We start from the raw sequence: 22779 nt of genomic DNA on the forward strand, positions 1-22779 counted from the left end.
TCACTTCATGAATAAAAAAAATAAAAAATAAACAAACGATCCTAAAATAGTAGGATATTCTGTTATGGAATACCATTCTATATTTTTTCTAACTAAACCTTATTAAGGCATAATTTAAAATAAATTTTGCATTATGATTTAAAAATTATAATTTAACTTGTACAAAATGTACAAAAAATCTATTCAATGTATAACGTAAAGAAATATTAAATACGTTAATGCTTAAAAAAATTGTTTAGTCAATCTGTGTGCTGTATTTTTTGACCTTTAAGTGTAAAAGATCAGCCGAAAACAAGATTGTGATTACTCAGAAGTTTTTTTGAGTTTTGTACTTATATTTTCTTTTGAAGGGGTTGACGGTTTTTAGCCTAGTGTTGCCATTGATTGTTAGAACTAATGTTTCTTTTGAAGGATTGACAGCTTAGTCTAGAGTTCAATGACATGCCAAATTATAAATTGATGAAACTAATGCTTCTCTTGAAGAGTTTGACAGATTTTTTGTCTGGTTTTCCCTTTGAATTGTACTCATCCAGTAAGTAATTGGGTTTGGAGACATTTTAAATTTTTTATCTAGGATAAACACTGACATTGGTTGCTAACTTTTTGTAATGTTTTCATGTACTCTTGCTATCATGTATTCTCCTACATTTTAATATATTTGCTGTTTACTAAAAAAGTAAATAAAAATAAATCCGATGTTTGCATTTTGTCCTTGGTACTGTTTTGTAGACATTGTCAGAGCTATTGCAATTTTATAATATAGATTCAGTCCTATTGTTACAGATTCTGAGCCTGCAATTGTGCTGTGGTGTTGTTTCTCATAACCATAGATGGGGTATGGAAACTCTTCTCCTGTTGTGGTTGGCCTTTTGTCGAGGATGTGCATCAAAACTATTGTTGAGGGTTGGGGTGTTGATTGCACCTTGTAATGAGTAAAGTACTGCTGGTTTGAAAATTTGAAGCATCCTATCCCTTAAAGCCATCCAGTGAGGCTAGGACATATGTATTCCAGATTTTGTTTTGTTTTTTATATCTTTCTTATTCTTCAAGACAAGTCTAACTCCTGTCTACCCATTCTCTCATTATTTTCTATCTTACATCTGAAGGACTAGAGGTAAATGTCAATTTGAAAACATTCAGTGCCATCTCCAGTACTCTACATGGAATGCAAATTACTGTCCTTTATTGTCTATAGTATGTATACTGAATTTTGTCAATGTTCAAGGCAGAGGCTAAAGCTATTGCCTTGGCATCATCTTCTTGACAGCTGCTTCATTGACAAATCTTGGCTTTGACTGTATCATTTCTTTCTTTGTGTGGAAGCATGGCACGCACTTGTTGTTTTGTGATGTATAACATGAAAAGAATCTATACTTGCTTGCGAGTCTTTGCAGCTGCTACTGAAAAGTTGTGTCAAATGACTTTTTAGTTGGTTGAAAATATATTTATTCTTATAGGTTTTTCTTAAGCCAAGAATGGTATTCAATGGTTTTATGTTGACCATTAGCTATTAAAGTTGCTAAATTTGTTATAATGTTAGCCAGCTTATTAGCTTGGCTTGGGATATGTAACATGGTTTAGATCTTATAGTACCAGTTTTTCTCTCTTGTGGGTGTGATCAGTATTCTTAATAATTCATTAATGGAGTTGTGACTTATGTAACATCGTTTAGGTCTTATAGTATTCTTAATAATTCATTAATTAATCGGTCTCCTTAGTTAAACACTTAATGTAAATTTTCTTGTTTAGTGCTGAGACGCTGACAAAGCAGGTCCCTTTTAACACTTAGCGATTATTGCAAGGATTTCCGCTAATGAATCATATTTATTCATCGTATAACCCTATTATAGTACTTAGTTATTTGTGAACATTTTAAAGACTAATCTCTATGTTCAACCGGTCTTCATTTGTATCCTTCCCTCTGTGACCCCGCCATTCTTGATGAAACCGTTCAATTTGACCCCATCATTCTCTGTTTCTTTCCTTACCATATAATATTATTTATCCTCCTCTTTTTCTTCATCGCACCAATGAGCACCATTCATAGTCTATTTTCTTTTTCTTAACTTGTTTGTCATGACATGCTCTTTGTCTCATCTAGCTCCACAAACATTCCCATGTCATACATCCCATGATATCCCATCTTCTCCACAACACCCAACATCATTAAATGCATGCAACGGGGAGCTATGAAGTTATGAACATTCACTGAAAATATCTTATACAAATATCTGTTATTCTTCAATAAGATAGGAGGATTCTTAGAAAATCTTTCTTAATCTTCAACTGTCTTTTCCATGGTGGCAACCATATTCCTGACATTCTTTGAGAATAACTTGTGCGTACTGTTGTCGGGAAATATGTATATCTTATGTTTTGGTAGTAATGTTATTTGTTAGTAGTTAGTTAGCCGACGGGTAGGTAGTTGGAGTCGTGACGGTTGTGCCGCACCCCTTCGGCTGTTATATATTGTACTACCTGTGGGTATTGAAGGAGGGGATGTTCACGACAGATAATACTATGGACATTGGGTGCATTCTGAGACATTAATGGAAAGTTTATTCTTGTATTCATCTTGTACTTGCATTGTTCATTTCTGCATTACTTCTGTACTCTTTTTGTTTACCCAGTGAGGCAAACATTTTGCGCTGTTGCCTAGACATACTTGGGAAAGGAAGGAGCGGATGGCGTACGGACACGATGGGCCTACCTGTCGGTGAGATTAACCCAGAGGCCGACGCCGCGCAAACGGAACAATCGTCGTGGGACGCAGAGCGTGATGGCAAGAGGCGAAGGGGAAATTGAACCTTGTAATAACCCCGACAGATTGTTGAGATAAATTGTGGCTGAAAGGGAAAATAATAATTTTTTTTTTTTTTTTGTGTACATGGTGTGTGTTTGCTATGTACGGAAGTGATTTATGCCAAATATACTAAATAAGGACAAAAATAAAAAGATGCAAAGTGACGAATGGGAAGTGGCACAAAGAGCGTTGAATCTTAGACAACAAATAGAACGAAGGCGTAGGCTAAGGCAACTTGCCGAGGGATGACCGACCGAGGGGTTGGGAACCCAGGAGGTGTCACGAAGGTTGCGGAGGCAGAGATAGACGGAGAGAATTACACTCTCTACACTGTCAAAGGGTTGCCCGAAGGGAACCTAGGAGTCACGGAGGGTGCCGAAGGAGAACTCTACAGTTCACCAGAATACCACCGTAGGGTAAGAAGTCGTGAAGAGTTGGTGGAACAAACAAGGCGAAGTCTAAACCTGATCGACGCTACCAGAGACCTACTAAAGAACTTGTCCATTTCGGAGGACAACCGGAGGGAGACGACCGAAGGTGACGGTACGGTCGACGGTGCCGAGGGAGCACAAGGGTACCGTACGGGAGGCAATTTGTTCAGTTCGGGGTCAACAACCTTCTCCTGAGGACCCACGAGTGGAGGGTCAGGTGCAAGAGGCGGAGGTGGAGGATCACCACATACAAGCACACAAGGCACCAGAGGAGCGAGACCCAGCGGTGGGATGGCAAGTAAGCAGAAGCTGCCAAAGTTCAACGGCGACAGGAAGGAAGATCCCGTCCGCCATTGTCGCACTTGCGAAACCATATGGTTAGCGAACGGTGTTACCGACCAGGATGAGTGGGTAACACAATTTCCAGCAACCTTAAGGGGAGTGGCCATCAACTAGTACTCCGATACGGATAAGGCCAAAGTTTGCACATGGCCCAACCTGAAGAATGAGTTCGGGATAGAGTTTCGTCTCCTCAGAGACGACAATGAAATAGTAGCCGAAATCTATGGCACAAAGCAGAACAAGAACGAGACTTTCCAAGCCTATAGTCGGCGGCTCAAGGAACTGTTGGGGAAAATGGAGAGTCAACCAGCGGATGGGTTGAAAAAGAGATGGTTTGTGGAGAGACTGAAACACTCCATCAGGAAGAAGATGAAAATTGTTCCACCAACCTCGTACGAAGATGCATATAATAGAGCGATGGATCTCAAGAGCGAGACCAAGACATCCAAGAAGAAACAGAAGAAGGATAGCTCGTTCGAGGATGATGACTCTTCCGAGGGAAGCAACAACGATGGCGAGTCCAGCAAAAAGGTGCAAGCCCTGCAGAAGGACATGCTGAGGATGATGAAAGAGCTGAAGGTTATGAAGGGAGGTCCGAGCAAGACCAATGAAGGGGAGCTTTGGTGCACGGAATGTAAGACGGACGACCACACGAAAGGCTCCTGCCAAAAGAAGGCCTATTGTGATATATGCCAGTTGATGGGGCATCCCACCAGGGAATGCCCCTACAACATGAAAAAACGAAACCAACAAGTATTGCTTACGTAGGAACAACCAACTACATCGGGCGATACCGAAAGCTCCTAGGCGAGCAACAATGCAACATCGGGAGGCTACTGAGATAACCGGTGGGGAGGACGAAACAACAATAACAATACAAGGAGCCGGATCCAATACGACTCCAAAGGTTGACCGATGGTACAATTCAGAGCGTGCAACCAGTGGGGGCACTTTGCTCGAGACTGCCCGAAGGGAGAGGCCACACAATATTTGTGCAAATGGTGCGGACCGGGAGACCACATGCCCCCTGCTCAAAGTCCGACGTCAACTTGCTCAATATTGAGGAAACCAAAGAAGAGGAAGTGCTAGCCGTAACCTGCGCCCAAGCCAGACACGCAATGTGCCCAGACTCGGAGATGGAGAAGTGAAGGGTACGGGAAGCACAGGAAGAAATTGAGAAAGAGATACGAGAAAGGGCGAAGGTGAAGGGTATGACGGGTACTTCCAGCCGACTAGAGGCGAAGGAGGCTATACTAAATCAAATTTTAAAACTGGAGGTGCCTGTGAAGGTACACGACCTCATGTAGACGATGCCTCAATTATGAACGACGTTGCTGAATAATCTCTCCCAACCACGCACCAATACCAACCATCGCACAAATGTTTCTGGGGGGTCTGCAATAGACCCCATGCTGCTGGCAGTTAACACTGGAAGGAACTCGACCATTGTGGAGATGGGTATCCTTGGCACCATTCTAACCGATACCATCATCGATGGTGGATCAGGAGTGAATGTTCTTCAAGAAGATACTTGGCGGAAGTTGGGGAAGCCGACGCTGTGGCCATCTACATTCAATCTGCTGAGAGCAGATCAGCATGGAATCAAACCCATCGGGACACTAATGGGCCAGCAAGTTACCATCGGGACGCAATCCTTCATTCTGGACTTCGTGGTAATCCCACTAAAGAAAAAAGGGTATGATGCGATCTAAGGGAGAGGGTGGCTGGTGGCAGCCAAGGCCACCCACAACTGGAAGAAGAACACTCTGTCTATGGAGAATGGAGGAAGGAAGTTTATCATAGACCTCGGGACGCAGTTGGTTAGTGAGGAACTAGCATCATCTTCAGAATCAGAGGGTGAAGGAGAAGGCGACCTGAGGAACGAAGGACGAGGCTGCAGGGAGCCCAACAATGAAGGGATTCTCAAACTAGGAGAATGCTCTGAGGATGAGATGGGGTCATTGAATGGGCTCTTCCATTGGCAGATGGAGGATTACGAAATGTTCCAGAGCTACAGGCTCGAAGTAGAGGAACTAGAGCAAGCAACAGAGGAGGTGTACCTGCCGAAATACAGAGAATATTGGAAGGGAGACGCCCCAAACCTTGGTGACGTAGATAATCCCAAGATCATTTGTGTCGGCAACGATTGGAACCCTGTGTGGAAGGCCGCAACCTTCAAAATCTTTATTATTCTTCTTCTTCTTATGTACGGGAAGGCGATCATGGTTCCTGTAGAATTTACGGTTCTAGGTCTTCGGATGGCTATTGAAAATAGACTTGACATCAACGGGCCCAAATGGAAACCCTACCACGAGAAGCGCGCAGGGGACCCGAGAGGTCGGAAGGACAACCGAGAGTCCGGAGGGGGACTCGAGAGGATGGAAGGGGACCCGAGAGGCCGGGTAGGTGACTCGATCGACACGGGAGACTCTCGGGCTAGGCAAACCGAGAAAGGGCAATCCCAGACGCACGTGACCCGAGTCAAAGACTAGATTAGGGATTTAGGAAAAAAAATAAAACAATAATAAAAAAAAAATCTTTGGAAGTGGCGGTGGGACCACCGCAGTGAGACCACCGTACGGTGAGACTACCGTGCAGTGAGTTCACCGTGCGGTGGAACCTCCGTACGATGAGACCACCATGCGGTGGAACCATCGTACGGTGGACCATTGACGACGGAGGACACCTGTGGTGGAATACCACCGTACAGTGGACCCCCGTACGGTTGAACTGCGTTGGGCGTGCGGAAGGAGGACCGTACGGTGTGGACGGTTGGTCATGTTGTCCGTACGGTGTGATCCGTACGATGGAGGGGTGACTGTACGGTAAGGAGGGTGTTGACCGCACGGGAAGGTGGCTGCACAATTGGAGGTGTCAGTGCTGATGTTGACTGTACAGGGAGGTTGTATGGTCGGGGTGCCATTGGGGACATTACAGTGAAAAAAAAAGAAAAACGACAACCAGATTTAAAAATCATTCGATGACGTCTGGAGCCAAGACGCTGAAAATATTAGAGTGGAGAAGAAAGGTTTTGGCATCTTAAAATATCACAGAAATGATGTGCGCTGCCCCAGATCCCGTTGGGGGCACTGCCCCCAGACCCCCAGTTTATTTTTGAGCTACAATACACTTTTTGAGTTGGGCGAAGAGCATCAGAGAAGTCATGGTAAGTGTTGGGTTGTCCCGTACTGTGAGAAAGAAGCGTGAAGCTCAGCATTGGCGGGAAGCCATAAGTCGTAGAGGGAGACGGATTTGGAGGTTGCGAACAAACAGAGTCTGAGGAAGGCATTGTAGGCACGCGAAGTCATACGGCACTGGGGAGTTATTCAGTTCAGTTATCAACCTTTGGGGAGTGTGATGGAGGATTTGGGGCGTCTCCTAGCCTTTGTGCCCGAAGGTTGTGGCCCCTTCCTAGCATGAATGGTACGCTTTGAGGAACTCAGAGTATGTCTCGGTTGGATGAGAGGTTGCCTTGTTGGATGCACAGAGGGCTCGGGAGGAGCTGACCACCAAGTTGGAGGCAGGAGTAGCGTGAGACTTAGCTCAGCGTACCCAGGAGTTGGATGCCGAGAGGGCAGTGCGGGTGGCTATCGAGGACAAATTGGCTAGGGAGACAGTATAATTTGAGTAGCAGTTGGTGGAGGCTGAGACTAAAAAACGTGTTTTGCAGAAAAGTTTGGTTTAGGCACAGGAGGACTGTGATGTCAAAGGAAGCACTAATGGTGAAATCCACACTTGAGCATCGGATGGTAGCAGAAAAGGGTTTTCAGGCAAGGAAGCAGTAGGTGTATGAGTTCCACGCTCGACTAGTGTTCGCAGTTCCTTCAGTTCTCTACCTTGGTTTTGTTTAATGTCATCTCTATTTTGTATTAAGTCGTTCGGAGACGACTTATTTTCTTGGGGGGGATGATGTTGCCCGGAAGAATCATTATGTTACGTTGTCATATTATGTTTATGTTGTCGTCGGTAATAATGAGTTACGACAGTCAGTTAGTTAGTCGTCCCGAAGGGCAGTTGGATGCGATGGTTGGTCGCACCCCTTCGGGTATTATATATTGCATACCGGATGAATCCCGCAGGTAGTACAATATATAACAGCCGAAGGGGTGTGACACAACCGTCGCAACTCCAACTACCTACCTGTCGGCTAACTAACTACTAACAAATAACATTACTACCAAATCATAAGATATACATATTTCCCGACAACATCATCCGCCCCGCAAAAAAGAAGTCGTCTCCGACGACTAACAACAAAAATGGAGACAATGCAACCCATACAAAATATACATCCAAGACAAAACTAAGGAGGGGGCTGAGAAGGCGTTCTTGAAGTAGAAGGGTGAGATGCCGGTGTCTGGGCCACCAAGTGGGCATGAAGCTCATAAACCTGCTGAGTACGTGCAGTCACATCACGCTCCGCCACCAAGACTTTCTCCAAATCCGTCTTCACCATATGCGCTGCTTCTAGCAACAACTCCTCTTTCATATCCGTTGTCTCCGTCATACAGACCAATCGAGCCTGCAAGAGGCTCCTCTCAGCAGTGACTGCATCCAACTCCTGCTGCACGATGCTCCTTACACTCTGCTCTGCCGAAAGGCGAGTCTCCACCTCTGCCTTCTTTGCTCGGGCCATCTCAAGCTGCGCCAACAACTGTGCCCTCTCTGCTGCCCACGAGGCCTGCTGACTGGCCACATCCCTCTCCAACTCGACTCGAGCAGCCTTGCTGACCGCAAACTCATGCTGCGTACGCCTTAATGCATAGTAGGCGTCTCGGTAGATCTGCTCAATCTCTCGGACGATTGCCATCACCGGACTCTCCACAATGGGCTCACACACAATCCAAGCCTGTAGCATCTCATCCGTTTGAGTAGTCGGCCATCCCGGAGACTCAAAGCATGTAGCAAAGGCTGCGGGGCAGCCCACCCGCATAAACTGTAGGACCCTCTCTAACTCCACCACAACCTGCTGTAATGCTCGCATCTGGGCCGTGGCCACCACTCGCCTACCCCTCGTCACCATGTCAACTAAATAGGCCTCAATGTCCTCCCCCTCCTGCTCCGAATGTTGTGACCGTGATGGAAGTGGCATCTATGTAAGAGCACCAAGGGGTAACTCAAAAGTCTCTGTCGGAACCGATACTGTCGTATCCTGTTGGTATGAAGGTACCTCCTCCGCCACTAGAGGTGTAGCATCCCCTTGCTCCTGGATGGCAGAGACGACCTCTTGTGCCTCGTTCCCAACTGCTAGTACATGTGCCTCGCCAGATGAATCGTCCAAGTCTACTACCTCAACTAGAGTCTCTCGACAAGGTGAGAATATAGCAGCTCACACGGGTGGTACCACTGTCATCTAAAATCGCTAAGTTAGCCAGCTCTCCATAACCATTACCGACGGGTCTGTACTAGGGATCCCTGGGACTCTCTGCATCTCTACGACCGGGGTGTGTGTCGCCATAGCCATGGGCTCATCCAACAAGGGGGCAGAAAGTGTCACCTGGATACTAATTTAATCCAATATTCTTTCTCCTCACGCTTTATCTTCTTAGCCTTCAATGCGATTTTCCTGCCCTGTCTGCCTGGGATGCCGAACACTCTGGTAAAGTCCACAACTTTGAAGGATATGGTGACATCCCTCCCGAGATACTCAAAAGTACTCGTCCGTGTGTGTCTGTCAAAGTTGTCCACCATGAACCGTAGGGCACCCTCATACTCTCGGATAGGAAACACGAGCATTCAGATAGCCCATTCCACTCTTGCCTTACGAAGGTTCTGCTTCACCAAATCATCGTCAGGTGTGTCCTGCCACCATTTCCTGTATTCAGAGTCGTTCAGCCCCTCGAAGGTGATATTCTGAGGAGTCAATGTATTTTTTCCACTTGTCGCAGGTTGTGGTGTTTTTTGCTTTTTCTTCTGACTTGCGCGGGCATCAATTGTGCTGCCTGCAACACGCACGCTTGATGACAGGACCTTGGTATTTCTATTCATCTGGCTGCTACTAGAGGAAAAAACACCACAACCTGCGACAAGTGGAAAAAATACATTGACTCCTCAGAATATCACCTTCGAGGGACTGAATGGGTCTGAATGCAGGAAATGGTGGCAGGACACACCTGATGATGATTTGATGAAGCAGAACCTTCGTAAGGCAGGAGTGGAGTGGGCTATTCGAATGCCCGTGTTTCCTATCTGAGAGTATGAGGGTGCCTTACGGTTCATGGTGGACACCTTTGACAGACACACACGGACGAGTACTTTTGAGTATCTAGGGAGGAATGTTGCCATATCCTTCAAAGCTGTGCACTTTACCAGAGTGTTCAGCATCACAGGCAAACAGGGCAGGAAAATCGAGTTGAAGGCTAAGAAGATGAAGCGCGAGGAGAAAGAATATTGGATTAAATTATTATCCAGAAACTTGACCAGGGCAGAGCTGGACAGCGTGGCTCATGCCACGAAGGGACGAGGAATGCGCAAGACCTTTGTTGCAGAGGGCCACTGGGGGTGCATAATGGAGTCATTGAGATCAGGTTGATGGGATCTGGTAGGGCATCGGACATCGCCCTCCCTCAGATTATGCTCATGAACGGGCTTATGAACGACATTGTGTACAATTGGGCTGTGTTGCTAGCAGAGAGAATGTGCGAGTTCTTGACAATGCAACATCGCACGTTTTATATGCCCCATTATGCCATAGGACTGTTCTTGGAGGCCACGCGGGAAGCAGTGTCGGAGATAGAGTTGGAGGTATGGCTGCAGGGACCGTTGGCAGCAGGTGAGCCTCCTATCATGTATTGGAGCAACCTTGACATTGGGCACTTTTCCGCAAAGCGAAAATGGATGGTAGATACGGCCTCAGGGGAACTTGATAGTGGGAGGGAGACTTCTAGTAGTACAGAGGCTTCGGAGGCGGAGAATGAGAAGGATAATAGTAGTAGGGCAACAGAGGAGGGGAGGATGGATCCAACTGGGGAGAGGGTCCTTTTTGCCCCACCCTTGCTACCAATGGGCACACCTATGATGTCATTTGGAGTGGGAGGCACCTCTATTCCGGCATTTGGGCAGAGTCGCACGCCAGTTGCACTTGGCCCCATCCAACAGCAGGTAGCATCACGTCCGCAGGGTCGAGCACCACCTTCGGGACAGGCCCCGGCCACGGAGGCACTTACAGAAGTCATGGCAGAGTCGTGTCCAGATGGGTCGCCGCATCGAGTAGTGGTAGATGAGGAGCAGGACTGAGGGAGGTGGTTGATATAGAGCCTCAGGTGCGGTTGGATGTTGTTGGACCTGAGGCAGTGGTGACCGTTTTTGCCTCCTTGTTGGAGGAGGTGGCTGATACAGAGCCTCAGGTGCGGTTGGATGTTGTTGGACCTGAGGCAGTGGTGACCGTTTCTACCTCCTTGTTGGAGGAGCCCTTGGCTATGGCGACACACACTCCGGTCGTAGAGATGCAGAGAGTCTCGGGGATCCTAGTACAGACCTGTCGGTAGTGGTTATGGAGAGCTGGCTGACTTAGCGATTTTAGATTGGTACCACCCGTGGGAGCTGTTGTATTCTCACCTTGTTGAGAGACTCTAGTTGAGGTAGTAGACTTGGACGATTCATCTGGCGAGGCACATGTACTAGCAGTTGGGAACGAGGCACAAGAGGTCGTCTCTGCCATCCAGGAGCAGGGGGATGCTACACCTCTAGTGGCGGAGGAGGTACCTTCATACCAGCAGGATGCGACAGTATCAGTTCCGACAGAGACTTTTGAGTTACCCCTTGGCGCTCTTACATAGATGCCACTTCCATCACGGTCACAACATTCGGAGCAGGAGGGGGAGGACATTGAGGCCTATTTAGTTGACATGGTGACGAGGGGTAGGCGAGTGGTGGCCACGGCCCAGATGCGAGCATTACAGCAGGTTGTGGTGGAGTTAGAGAGGGTCCTACAGTTTATGCGGGTGGGCTGCCCCGCAGCCTTTGCTACATGCTTTGAGTCTCCGGGATGGCCGACTACTCAGACGGATGAGATGCTACAGGCTTGGATTGTGTGTGAGCCCATTGTGGAGAGTCCGGTGATGGCAGTCGTCCGAGAGATTGAGCAGGTCTACCGAGACGCCTACTATGCATTAAGGCGTACGCAGCATGAGTTTGCGGTCCGCGAGGCTGCTCGAGTCGAGTTGGAGAGGGATGTGGCCAGTCAGCAGGCCTCGTGGGCAGCAGAGAGGGCACAGTTGTTGGCGCAGCTTGAGATGGCCTGAGTAGAGAAGGCAGAGGTGGAGACTCGCCTTTCGACGGAGCAGAGTGTAAGGAGCATCGTGCAGCAGGAGTTGGATGCAGTCACTGCTGAGAGGAGCCTCTTGCAGGCTCGATTGGTCTGTATGACGGAGACAACGGATATGAAAGAGGAGTTGTTGCTAGAAGCCACGCATATGGTGAAGACGGCTTTGGAGAAAGTCTTGGTGGCGGAGCGTGATGTGACTGCACGTACTCAGCAGGTTTATGAGCTCCGCGCCCACTTGGTGGCCTAGACACCGACATCTCACCCTTCCACTTTAGGGACGCCTTCTTAGCCCCCTCCTTAGTTTTGTCTTGGATGTATATTTTGTATGGGTTGCATTGTCGCCATTTTTGTTGTTAGTCGTCGGAGACGACTTCTTTTTTGGGGGGGATGATGTTGTCAGGAAATATGTATATCTTATGTTTTGGTAGTAATGTTATTTGTTAGTAGTTAGTTAGCCGACGGGTAGGTAGTTGGAGTCGCGACGGTTGTGTCACACCCCTTCGGCTGTTATATATTGTACTACCTGTGGGTATTGAAGGAGGGGATGTTTACGACAGATAATACTATGGACATTGGGTGCATTCTGAGTCATTAATGGAAAGTTTATTCTTGTATTCATCTTGTACTTGCATTGTTCATTTCTGCATTACTTCTGTACTCTTTCTGTTTACCCAGTGAGGCAAACACGTGCCACCACATAACATCTGAATGTGAATCGAATTACATTTAGCTTATCTTTCATTTCTAAGGTTGGATGTAGGAGCAAGTTGTGGAGTTTATTGTCTTCTACAGTCGAAATCCTCATAACGGTTAGCTCTGCACTCACACTACCTCTACACTTTCCATCTTCATTTACATTCCCTTATATCGTACATTATTTATGACTGCTGCTCCTTTCTCAACTGCAACCTGAATATGTGCATTTTTTTACTCTGGTTTATGCTTCTGTCATACTAATGTTTAATGTCAATCCCCTAGATCATTTCATAATTTCACTCTTTTTGCTGCTACTTTGAAATTTTCTTTGCAGAAAAATAGGCAGCAAACATTGTAAAAAGCCATAAGAGGAATTACTCTGTAGTTAATCTGTATGTTACATAATAAAATACTGTAATTAATACGGAGAAGGTGTCAATCATTGCACTTATACCTCTTAAGCATTTATATAATTATGCCACAAGTATTGCTGTAACATCATCTTCTACATATCTGATTAGTTATTGCAATATTGTATATTTTCATATATATGTTTCTTTTCTTTCTTTGTAGCAAGTTGTATCAGAGTGAAATTTTTGAGGAGGCTGAGACTTTCTCTGTCTTAAAATGTACAAGCAAACCTCGTTGAAGCTGAGTGGTTGAAATTTAAATTTATCATCCAGGTCTTATGGATGATTCTGAATGAATAAGAATACTGGCCCAATATATTATACATTGGAATTAAAAAGATCAGTTAGCATCCATGATATTTTCATGTATTTTGTGTCAAGAAGGAATTGGCTATGCATGTTCCCATTCAAATTGAGTTACCAGTTACTGACAAGAAGTAAAACAGGTACTTGAGCCTTAAAGTGCTGTGCAAACTTGTAATGCATTCCTTTCAATTCACTGTGTATTCAATCAAGTGGAAGAATCTACAACATTGGAATCTTGAAAGAATCAATTCTCTGAGTATTTAATCCAGTGCAATATTTATTACAAGAGTTATCTTGAGAGAATCAATTCACTGAGTGTTTAATCAAGTGGAAAAACTTACCACAAGACGAGGCATCTATGGAGAAATAAGCCATCATTTTTACCATGCTTTCAGGACAAAGTGTTTCAAGCAGTGGGAGCTTGTAGTGCATCTTTTTAGCATATAATTAATTATCCTAACAAATACTGGAAAGACACAACCCATCATGCTTATACATTTTTAGCTTCTTTAGAAGGGTGCTATATATAAGAAAGCATCTTTGACTATTTAATATCTTCCCATACTATATTGCTGTAATATCTTCCCTTTACATCTTTGACTATTTAATACAATCAAGCTTGAAAAACTCGGATTTTGCAATAACTTGGCAAGGCCAAAAAATTTTAAAAACTCGGGACTCGCCAAAACTCGGCGAAAAACTCGGCAAAACTCGGCAACTTTATCGAACATTTGAAAATACATTTTTTTTTTATATATAATTCAAAAACACACATTTACACCAAATTTGTATAACATATATGATTTCCATGATATATAAATCAAATTTTTTGGGTAATACATAGCAACAAATGCAAGTATCATAGCATAAACCAAAAACCAAGTGCAACATATGAATAAGAGTTCAATACATATCAACGTATCATAGTGACAGACTCATAGAGTCATAGACCACAAAACAAGAACCTCTGAAATTCTGATTACATATCAAGTTCAAAGTTTGGTATCAATGAAAATAAGAAATCATAAATTGCGTCTACGACTAAAGCTCAAAACAGATTGTGGCCACTGGGTGGGTGGTGCTGAAGTAGTGGCAACATCCTCAACACTAACAGGTGCCTCTGCTGCATGATCAACCTCCTGCTCCTCCTGACGTGTTGCCACTTCCGCATCCCATTCCTCTCCTGCCCTCTCCAACTCACTCAGCTGCTCATTAGTAAGGAATGGATCCAAATCATTATCAACATCATCAGGAGAAGCAACCCATTCTGCTGCATATGGATCAATGTCATCCAAGTCAAGTGCTTCATGTGAATCTTGCCCTAGCACCTTCTTCTCATGTAATCAAATGTTGTACCGCACATAGACAAGATCATTCAAGCGTTGTTGAGTCAACCTATTGCGCTTTTTTGTGTGGATGTTCTCAAAAACACTCCAGTTGTGCTCACAACCAGAAGCACTACAAGGCTGTGATAATATGCGGATGGCAAGCTTTTTAAGATTAGGCGTTGTGGCACCATAATCTTCCCACCACAAATCTGCAAGGATACAAAATGTGATTTATAACTTGTAAAGATTTCAATAATCTTAAAGAGAGAAATAAATGGTAAAAATTAAACATATGTTTTTTTTTACGTGGTCGTAAGGTGGCTCTCCTACGTTTGCAATCAGGTGAAGAAAACAATTCCCCTAAGGCCTTCTTATAGCTCTGCAACTCATCAAGTATCAGGTCTCGAAGGATCTCATCATCAACTAATCTCCGAATGCATGTGTCAAGGCCAATTCTAACCTCTGCATCTGCTCTGAAACTCGGAGAGTAAAAAAACTTGGGATTCAAAAAGTAGGCAGCAGCATGAATATGTTGGTGGAGTTGATGGTTCCACCTCCGATCAATTATGTGCCATATGGGTTCATACTTGGTCTTGTTTGACCCATACAGGTGTTGAATCACCTCTTTGGCCTTATCCATGGCCTCGTATAGATACCCCATGGAGTTATGATCCCCATCCACCATTTGTAGCACCCTCACCAACGGTTCCGACACCTAGATATAAAAAATCTAACAAAATCAGCAGATTGAAATATTAGAAAATTAAATAATAAATCATCAATTAAAGTTTCAAAACTTACATTGATGATCTCCTCCACTATCTTGGCAAAATTAGTATCAAAAATGGCAATCACAACCTTCTCTGCTTCAGGCTTTGTAGCATAAGGACTCCCCAACCATCTTTCACTCACAAACATCCGCTTCAGGTTGGGCAATGTAGCAAGTATGCTCTACAAGGTGAGGAAATTGGTAGCAAAGCGTGTGACCCCCGATTGCACAAGATCCTTACCTTCAGTGTGCTCTCTCATAAGATTCAAGACCCATGTGTGATTGTAGATGTATTTGGTGATATTCCTTCCATCTTCAACCACTTTGTTTACCCAACTTAGTTTCCCTATGTCCTCAAGGAGCAAGTCAAGACAATGGGCAGCACAAGGGCTCCAAAATAATGTCGGATGTCTAGCCGTTAGAAGTCTGCCGGCTGCTGCATATGCAGCTGCATTATCAGTCACAACTTGGATGACATTCTGCACTCCCACATCCATCACCACCTCATCCAACATGTTGCACAAGGTCTCCGCATTCTTCACTTCATTGGAGGCATCAATTGATTTTATAAATACTAACTGTCCTCTTGAAGCAACTAGAAAGTTGATGAGTGTCCTATTCCTACCATCTGTACATCCATCAGAAAGAATGGTGCAGCCATTCTTTTCCCAAATAGTCCTTTGCTCTTCCACTAATGCATGAGTGTTTTGGACCTCATCCTACAATAACGGTCCACTTACCTTGTAACGGCTTGGGTACTTGAACCCCTTACCTGCCACAGTCAACACGGTGACCAATTGGTCCCAAGATGGACTAGAAATAGCATTGAACGGAACATCGTTGTAGATAAAAAATCTAGCACACGCCACCTTGGCTTGTTGGTGAGCCTCTTTATTCCATGCAGTGCCAAGCAATCCAGGTTGTGCACCAGGAGTGTTACGTGGAATAAAGAAGTTTTCCATGTTGCTGTCCAAAGTTCCCTTTGCTCATATCCGTGGCCCAAGGGAAGAACCGGATGTCCCCACATTTGTATGTGACCCTATGGAACTCAAATCTGCCCTTGGGGCTGCCATTGCCTTTGCTATTCTCTTTTTTGTTGCCTTCCTTTGATTATATGCTTCAAGCGTTGCTATTGCATCTCTCGTAGCCTCTTCAGTACATTCTGTACAGCTTGTGGTATCTCGGCATTGAATTTTTGCAAGGTGATATTTGAACCTATTAATGCCACCTTTTACAATTTTTTTGCAATGGTTGCAAAAAACATCTCCTCGTTTTGGACCTGGTCTCCCATGTTTCCAACAAGGGTCTCTCTTTTTGCCACCAACTTTAACTGTAGAAGCTGAATCCATTTTCTTTCAAAAAGATGTGGAAAAGAACCTAGCAAAAGAGAGACAACATTTAGAGGTCAATAACATTGTTAACAAAAAAAATCACGAACATCCAAAAATTACAATGACTGTATAACTGTATTTTATTTACAGTCATCTATTAATAGATGACTATCTAAAATTAAAATTTTTTATTGGTTGTGTATTTTTTTAAGTTTTTAACTTCAAATTTAAATTTAAATGAAATACTTTAATACACATTGACATTACACAGTTGGCAGTCATTTCAAATGACTATGTATTGCACAGTCATTTCACAATTGACTGTGTAATACACAGTCATTAATTACAATGTACATTAATGTATTACACAGTCATCAGTCATTTGAAAATGACTGTGTATTACACAGTCATTTCAAATGACCGTGTATTACACAGTCATTTCAAATGACCGTGTATTACACAGTCATTTGAAATGACCGTGTATTACACAGTCATTTGAAATGACTGTGTATTCATAGTCATTTAAAATTTTAAAACATAGTCATTTTAATTGACTGTGAATACATAGTCGATTAAAATTTAAAATGACTATGAATTCAAAATAAAACAATACAAAAAGATCACGAATAAAAACCTGGTCGCGTGTGCAAATGCAAACCCTACTGGAAATCGCGTGGCGTTTTTTGCCTGCGTTTTTTGCCTTCTGGAGTCGCGCGAAATGGAATAAAGACTTAGGTTTTTTTTTTGCCTGCGACTTAAGTCGCATTTTTCTCGCGTTTTGTGCCGCGTTTTTGGGCGGGTTTTTGCGATTAACGGCGAGTATTTGTCAATAAAATTGCGGCGATTATATGGAAAAATCGTGCCGAGTTTTTCCGTGAGTAACTCGCGCGCCATTAGGGCTCGCGATTACTCGTGAGTTTTCTAATGGCTCGCCGAGTTTTGCAAGCTTGAATACAATAAAGCTTAGTTTCATAGATAACTTTCTACTTTCCTTTCTTTCTACTGACTTTGTTCCCACTCTCTTGTTTTTTTCAAAAACACAAAACCATGAAACCCGTGTTCCATGGGAATGCATCTCTGGCCCTCAAACCTCCATCCCCAGTGGAGTTTCAGGTATGGCAGGATTGCAGGAGATGCTTCCTGGCCATCACCAAAAATCTTCAAATCTTTGAATTGATTCTGAAATGTGTTGCAGAAATAGGAGACACTGTGGGTATGTTTAGCTGTCCCTGAGACAGGCATGTTTGAGACATCCTCCGCCCATCCCCAGGATGACCAGATGTCCCTGACAGCAACGCAAATCTTTATAATGTTTAATAAAGAAAATTGTTCATAACATAAAAGAGGCTTTTAAATATATGATGCCAGCATTATAACAGCAGTAATAAATCTACTGTGACAGCACACTGATAGCAATATAATTAATCATGACAGCAGTGACAGCAGCAACAGTAGTATAATAGCAATACATATATCATGATTCAGATTCATGGCTAATGATATAAGTAATATAACAGCTAATACTAACATCAATAAGTTGGATTTCTAATATCATTGTTCAAAAAGGCCTCAAACTTCAAATTTTTTGATATGGTATTACAGTCAGTCATTATTGCCGGTCACAAAAGAGATTAAGGTGCATTAGCCATGGTCTGGTACATTGTGGTATTGTGTGAGAAGTGCAGGCAAACATTATTTTTTTAAAAATGTGGTTGGCATGCAAGCTTCTGCAGACATCATTTAGCATTGCTTTAAGAGTGTCAGTTATATTGCTGCTGTTATAATGATGTTCATTAACTTGTAGAAATTTGTGCTTCTCTGTCTGTCTGTCTCTATAATATATTTTAAAAAATGTTCACATATATAGATATATTTTGCCGCTCCCCTGCTGTCCCCAAAAATTGTGTAAAGTGCCAGGCTAATTTTTTTTGAGTTTTGTTAACCGTTTGATGAAATGCCAACATTTAGATATACTAACCATTTATGTGCTTTACAAGTTTTTGATGGAATGACAATTTAATTAACATTGTCTGAACTGATATTACTTTCACAATATTATCATATGAATTACAAGATCTATTCTGCTATTAAAATCAGATGTTAAATTCTGAAACTTCAACACAATTTCACTATTTCAACAGCTGGAAACAATTGAGCCTTACAGATATTATCACCAAAACAAATGAGTATAAATTCTAAGCTGTATCTGAAATGTTAGCTGATTAAATGCTTTGGAAATCTCCCAGTAGAATACAAATAGCTGAAAAAGGTCTGAACCCTTAGTATCAATCCAGTAGTACGGCCAGTCCGCAAAATGGTTCAGCCAGTCCAAAAAAAGCTAAATCCTTGCCAAGATTTCCATGCTGCAACGCTATAATAGTATATTGTGGTTTGCAGGTAAATGAATCTCTAGAAGTCTTCAATCCTTCAATCAACTGGAATTTGTTTGATTCTCCTTGATTCTTCAAAACAATAAGCACATCTCTGAATCCTCTGTGAATCAACCTGTAGCTTGGCTAGGAAGGTTTTGATCCTGGAAACCAATTTCACCATAGGGTTTCTGTCCTACGCCTGAAGAGGAATAATTCCTCACTTCTTCAAACTGGGGATTTATAAAATAAGAATGCCAATAGTGAATTTTTCTTCTCAATTCTCCTCTTTATAGACCTTTTCTAAAAATAATAAAATATTATTGATTTTCCTGCCTTAAGTGACTATATAATTTAACTTTATATTTTGGGCGTCCATAAAAGTCACTTTTATATCTTCCTATAATAACTCATTTTAAAATAATTAAATATAAGTTGTCTTTTAAATTTCCACTTTTCAACAATTTTGATATTGAACCATTAATAATTTAATTATCCTCTGCACAACCACTAAAGTTACAAAAAAATATTAAAATAACTCAAAATATGAATTTTGACCACACCACCAATACTTTAAGTGAATAGGATATCAGTCTATATAAAAGTTGGCTCTCCCCAAGATGATAAACTTTAAGAATTGTGGAGTGCTCCTAGAATGTCAGATCTGCACATGGGAAATACCATTATACTCATCTTGGCTCCAAGGACTCTTTGCCGGTGTCAAAATTGAAAATACTTTTAAAATAAAATTCGATGCTCTCTTAGAAAGTTGGAGTTTCCAAGATTGTTGGAATGAACCAGAAAAAGGGATAGCATAAAATGGCCCTTTCAATGTTGTCTCTAGAATGCATCCCATGCTGTCCCACTGTTCTCATCACCGAAATGTTGTGGAACATAACATAAAAGTAAAACAGTTTACAAGCTACCATCAAGGAAACTCGAGGATGCATGGAGCATCCTTGTTTTTAAGAGGTCTTGGTGATGCTTCAGGACGCTCCCAAAATTGTGTGAATAAAGGACACATCCATGAAATGATGGGATGCAAAGAACGCTTACAGGGGACTGCTGGCTGCCCCCTGCAAAAAGTAAGAGTTTCACAATAAATAACACTCGAAAAATTAAAGAAAAAACATTTAATATTGTTTTTTGTGGGCTCCCACACTGCAACTTGCCCTAGTTGAGGAAAAAGGGCCTCATTTCATTTCATTTGCTTGTTTTGTTTGTTAAAAAAGTTGCAGCAGGGTTTGAAGGAAGAGCAATTTTTTACCAAGGATTGAGGGAGCAGCTGATAATTGGTAGTGGGACTAGAATTTGTTCAATTTTTTTCAAAGCTTAAAACAAGAAATGTCTAATTTTTCGTTTTTTATTTTTTTCATTTTTTCATTTTTTTCATTTTTTCATTTTTGAGTTTAAAGTTTCATTAAATCTCACAAAACCAACACGAGCACCAGTGAGAATGATAATAGTGGCAATGAAGTGGAAGAAATTGAAACAAATGCAAGAGTTCTAGCCTCATCAAAGTGTTAAGTGTTGAGTGCCCTTCAAAAGTCTTGAAAACTTATGCAAAGGGCGCTTTTAACAGAAAAGAAAAGAAAAACTCTTCTCCAACTTGTGATACTCTTAAATACCAAAAGAAAAAATGCTATGAGAGTAGGGTGTGGCTTTTTCACATTTGCAAGAAAGAATTTAGAGGGAGCTACACAAGGGTATAGTCTCATTTTTTGAGTGTTACAGGATGTGGAGTTAAAGTTTCTCCAAAAATAAAAGAGGGTGAGAAGGTAGAGGCTCGTAGGCTGCACATGGACACGAAAATGAGATCTCAAGGTGTAACAATGCCAGCACATTCTTTTGCAAGTATGCCATCTATGGTTGGTAGTGGTAGTAGTGAAATTGCCACATGAGGAAAGAGGAAGATTAGTGGTGGTGAGAGGCCAAGGACATTGAAGGAATGTTTAATGTGCAAGCATGGGATGCAATAGAGTCTTCCATTGCCATATACTTTTATGCCAATGCCATCTCTTTCATGTGGTCCACTCTTCTTAATTCGAACAAATGATGAAAGATGTAGCCTCTTTTGGTCCGTCATTTGTACATCTTGGAGATCATAAGCTATGCATTACACTCCTAGACAAATAGTATTCTAAGGTTAATTTGCTAATGTAGGATGTGAGGCAAACATGGATCAAGACAGGCTGTTCTATTATGATGGATGGGTGGACTGATATTAGGCATTGGCCACTCATCAATAGCATAGTTACATGCCCTTCTAGCTATTCTTTTCTTAGAGCCGTGGATTGTTTAGGGAAGCATAACGATCCAAAATTATAGTTTTATCATTTTAAGAGAGACCAAAGAGGAGGATGGAGCCTCAAATGTTGTACAAGTGGTCACTGATTCAGTACATGTGTGTCTGGTATGATGGTGGAGGGTGCTTGCAAGTACAACTTTTGGACGCCATGTTATGTTCATGCATTGAAAGACATGGATAAATAGATTGGGTGAAGCAAGTGGTGGCAGAAGCTAGAGACATTGAACTGTTCATTTGTAACTAGCACACTTCACTTGCTCTTTTCAATTCATTTTCAAAAAAGTTCCTCAAACTTGTTGAGACAAGATATGCTAGTTACTTCATTTTGGTAGAGAGGATTCTTGAGGTTCATGTGTCTCTACAATTAATTATGGTGAATTTAAAGTGGAGTAGATGGCCTAACTCAAGCTTTACTAAAGGAAAAATCATCAAACAAAAGATCCTTGATGACGATTGGTGGCCCATTGTGAGGTAAGACATTGTTGATTTTATTATTAAATTGCTGATTTTATTAATATTAAATATTAAATTGCTGATTTTTATATGAAATTTCTGATTTTAATAACTTAATTTTATTGTTCAATGTTTCATGTTTTGAAGTTTCTAACATGTCAATTGATTCTTTTGAACTTTTAGTTTGCATTTTGCAAATGTGTTTTCTCTTTCATCTCACCTATTGTAGATGTCATTAGATATGTTGATATTGACTCTCCTAGTCTTGGAGAGATATATGAGACATTTGATAACATGTTTGGAAAGATACAACAAACAATTTTGGTTAAGGATCCTACTTTGGGATTATATGAGCAACATATTAAGCCCATTATGATGCAAAGGTGGAACACAATGAACACCTCGCTTCATATGGCAGCCTTTGCTCTAAATCCCAAATGGCATGGACCAAAGGTTGGAAGGTTGCCTCCATGTGATGATGAAGAGGTGAAATAAAGGCTAATGGAGGCCTTTCAAAAGATGTATTCAGATGAGAAGTCTTGAATACTTCACACGCAATGGGTTGCCTTCACCAATCTTTGTGGTCCAACATTTAGTAAACCAGAGGCGATGATAGATAGAGCTACAGTAGCTCAAGCTAGCTCTATTGGATGGTGGACATGGCACAAGAAGGATACACCATAGTTGAAGATGGTTTCCATTCATCACCTTTCACAGGTTGTCAGTTCCTTTGCTACAAAGAGGAATTGGTCCACGTATGACTTTATCTCTCCATCAAGAGGAATAAACTTTTAAATGAGTGGAGAAGCTAGTGGTTGTAGATAGTGCTCTATGACTTTAGGATTGCTAGATTCTAGAGCATCATTGGACTCCCAAAGACATCGCCGAGGTTGATGAGGAGGAGGCACCAAAGGGATTGGTTGGGATTATGTTTGTTGAGGTGGGCCCTCACAGTGATAGTGACTTA

At 42.5% G+C, this 22779-nt stretch overlaps 1 protein-coding gene across 2 annotated transcripts in view; it reads left to right on the forward strand.

The window, feature by feature from the left end:
• LOC131072564 (multisite-specific tRNA:(cytosine-C(5))-methyltransferase trm4b) overlaps window positions 1–22779 on the forward strand; it is a 248177-nt gene that overhangs the window by 189236 nt on the left and 36162 nt on the right. The window lies entirely within an intron of this gene.

This window comes from Cryptomeria japonica, chromosome 9 (assembly GCF_030272615.1).
Source record: "Cryptomeria japonica chromosome 9, Sugi_1.0, whole genome shotgun sequence".
In the NCBI taxonomy this organism is placed as follows: domain Eukaryota; kingdom Viridiplantae; phylum Streptophyta; class Pinopsida; order Cupressales; family Cupressaceae; genus Cryptomeria; species Cryptomeria japonica.